The sequence below is a fragment of the Pteropus vampyrus genome, unplaced genomic scaffold, assembly GCF_000151845.1.
Source record: "Pteropus vampyrus isolate Shadow unplaced genomic scaffold, Pvam_2.0 Scaffold55, whole genome shotgun sequence".
Taxonomy (NCBI): domain Eukaryota; kingdom Metazoa; phylum Chordata; class Mammalia; order Chiroptera; family Pteropodidae; genus Pteropus; species Pteropus vampyrus.
Genome location: NW_011888836.1, coordinates 686553 through 690200, shown reverse-complemented (window position 1 = coordinate 690200; position 3648 = coordinate 686553). Strand labels below are relative to the sequence as shown.

At 35.0% G+C, this 3648-nt stretch overlaps 1 pseudogene; it reads right to left on the bottom strand.

Moving 5' to 3' along the window:
• Positions 1–1957: 1957 nt before the first annotated feature.
• On the bottom strand, positions 1958–2076 carry LOC111739904 (annotated as a pseudogene).
• Between the last annotated feature and the right edge of the window lie 1572 nt (positions 2077–3648).

Below are 3648 nucleotides of genomic sequence, written 5' to 3'. Positions count from 1 at the left end.
TTGCCACTTCTCTTTTATTTTTGGTTTTATTTGGGTGCTCTCTTTTTTCTTGATAAGTTGTTTAAACGTTTACTAATTTTGTTTATCTTTCCAAAGAACCAGCTCTTGGTTTTCTTGATCTTTTGTATTGTTTTTTAGACTCTTTTATTTATTTTTGCTCTGATCTTTATTATTTCCTTCCTTTTACTCACTTCAGGTTTTGTTTGCTGTTCTTTGTCTAGTTCCTTCAAATGGAAGGTTAGATTGTCTGCTTGAGACTTTTCTTGTTTCTTGAAGTAGGCCCATATTGCTATGAATTTCCCTCTTAGGACTGCTTATGCTGTGTCTGTGTATTTTGGGTCATTGTGTTTTCATTTTCATTTGTCTCAAGATATCTTTTGATTTCTTCCTTGATCTCATTGTTAACCCATTCATTGTTTAGTAGAATGTTTCATTCCATTGTGGTCAGAGAAGGCACTTGATATGATTATAGTTTCCTTAAATTTTTTATAACTTGTTTTGTGGTATAGCATGTGATCTATCTTGGAAAATGTTTCATGTGCACTTGAGAAGAATGCATATTCTGATGCTTCGGGTGAAATGCTCTAAAAATATCAATTAAATCTATCTGGTTTAGTGTGTCATTTATGGCAGCTGTTTCCTTGCTGATTTTCTGTCTGGAAGATCTGTCCATTGATGTCAATGTGGTGTTAAAGTCCCCTACTATGATTGTATTACATAAAGTCCCCTCATGTTGGTCAAAATTTGCTTTATATATTTACGTGCATAAATGTTTACTAGGGTTTTATCCTCTTGTTGGATTGACCCCTTTATTAAACATTATGTAATGTCCTTCTTTGTCTCTTATTATAGCCTTGTTTTAAAGTCTGTTTTATCTGATTTAAATATTGCTACCCCAGCTTTTTTAAGATTTCCATTTGCATGAAATATTTTTTTCCATCCCTTTACTTTCAGTCTGTGTGTCTTTCAATCTGAAGTGGGTTTCTTGTAGACAGCATATGTATGAGTCTTATTTTCTTATCCATTCAGCCACTCTATGTCTTTTGATTGGACCATTTAATTTATTTACATTTAAAGCGATTTTTGATAGGTACATAGTTATTGCTATTTTATTATTCATATTTATGTTTTCCTCCCCCCTTAGTATTCTTAAAGAAGTCCCTTTAATATTTCTTGTAATACTGGCTTCGTGTTGATGAATTCCTTTATTTTTTTCCTGTATGGGAAGCTCTTAATCTCACCTTCAGTTTTAATTGATAATCTTACTGGTAGAGTAGTCTTGGTTGTAGGTCCTTGCTCTTCCTCACTTTGAATATTTCATGCTAATCCCTTCTGTCCTGCAAATTTTATGTTGAGAATTCAGCTGACAGTTTTATGGAAGTACTCTTGTAAGTAAATAGCTGTCTTTCTCTTGCTGCTTTTCGTACTCTTTGTCTTTAACCTTTGCCATTTTAATTATGATGTGTCTTAGTTGGGCCTTTTGGGTTCATTTTGTTTGGGACTCTGCAATTCCTAGACTTGAAGGTCTATTTCCTTTGCCATGTTAAGAAAGTGTTGAGTTGTTATTACCTCAAATAGGTTCTCAATTCCTTGCTCTTTCTCTTCTCCTTCTGGTACCCCTATGATGCAGATGTTGAATGCTTGGTATTGTCCCAGAGGTCTCTTAAACTATTCTCATTTTTTAAAATTATTTTTTTGTTGTTGCTGTTCTGATTGGGTGTTTTCTGCTACTTTGTCTTTCCAAATCGCTGATTTGATCCTCTACTTCATCTAATCTTCTGTTTTTTCCTTCTAGGGTATTTTTTATTTCAGTTATTGTATTCTTCATTTCTGACTGGTTCTTTTTTTTTTTTTTTTTTTTAGGCAAGGCAACCCTTTGTTGACCTCACATATTGCAAGGACCTCGTCAGCTTCCAATTCCTTATTTTTTATTTATTTTTTAGTTTTTAATTTTTTACGCCTACAGCACCTGGTCTTCCTAGGTGGTCTCTCATCCAAATACTAACCAGGCCCAACCCTGCTTAGTTTCCGAGATCAGACGGGATCAGGCTTGTCCAGGGTGGCATGGCCGTAGACTGACTTGTTCTTTATATGGTTTCTATGTCCTTTTTTATGTTTACTATCTCTTTGTTGAAGTTATCACTGAGATCATCTATTCTTTCCCTATGCTCATTGAGCATCTTTATCACCAATGTTTTGAACTCTATCTGGTAGGTTGCTTGCCTTCATTGTATTTATTTTCCTGAAGTTTTTTTCCTGTTCTTTCATTTGCAACATGTTTCTTTATTTTCTCATTTCTGTTTATTTCTATGTATTAGACTCCCAGTGTTGGCTAGTTGGCCTCATGTAGTAGGTGCCCTGTATGGCCCAGTGGCTCAGTCTCCTTTATCACCTGTGCAGAGTGCTCCTGGAGTATTCCTCATATGGGTTCTGTGTGCCCTCCTATTATAGTTAAGCCTTGATTGCTTTTGGGACATCACTGGGATTGATGCTCAGGCTGACTGGCTGTAAGGGTTGGCCATGTCCACAGCATATGAACAGCTGTATGGGGGCTGACCCCACTGAATAGGATTTGACTCAGGGGGCTTGTGTACCCATTGAGACCTCTCTTTGCATGTTCTGCTTGTGATGCTAATCAGGTGATGCTCTGTTGTGGTCTGATGACAACCTATGGATGTGTTGGTTCTGAGGCTCCTTGGGACTCTTCCCACAGTGCTTTTTAAAATATCTTTATAATTGCAGGTATGACATTACTTTGTAATTTTTTATGTTTATACCTACATATACATTTCTTTCTTACATGACCAATATTCATCTTCATCTATAGTGCCGAGCAGTTCCTGGTACACAGTGTTGAATTCATAAAAGTTGATGTGGCAGCAGTTTCTATAGAAAAATCATAAATTGAAATATCATCTGAAATATTTTGATGCAAACAGATGTCATTTTAAATTACAGCAATAACATTTATACTCTAAACTCATCCTGAGTCTAACCATGGATAACCAGAATGAACATCAATCAGTATCTGAAAAGAATTTACTGTATAAATAATATCTCTAAATAATTCCATATCTTCTCTGCTTTATCTTTCCTCTTTTTTTTTCTATTTGGTTAGTAAGATATCAGTATAAATTATAATTAATATCTTATATGTATGAATTGCTTTATAGTTTACATAATATTTTCATGCATATTATTTCATTTAATCCTTACTATAAAAGAGATGAGACAGGCATTAAGGTCTTGATTTGATACCAACCTGCAGCAATGCTTTGATAACCAAAAGTCACAGTGGCAAGGACTCTTAATTGTCCCCTTATATCTATTTCCCCCTTCTTCTATTCAATGGCATTGTTGTTATCTTGGTATGTGGCTGCCCAGTTAATGGCTATGTTTTCCAGATTTACTTACAGTTAAGTGTATTCATGTGACTGAAGTTCTGGCCAATGAAAATAAAATAGACATGATGGATTCAATTTCTTAGTCATATTTTTATAATGAAGGAATACCTTTTTCTCTTCTTCTTTTTTTTTTTTTTTGATGACTGGAATGCAAAATTGCCATCTTGGATTCTATGGGTAAGGGCAAAACCCTAGGGATGTCAGAGCAAAAAGATGGAAGGGCACTAAGCCCCATGTGACTATG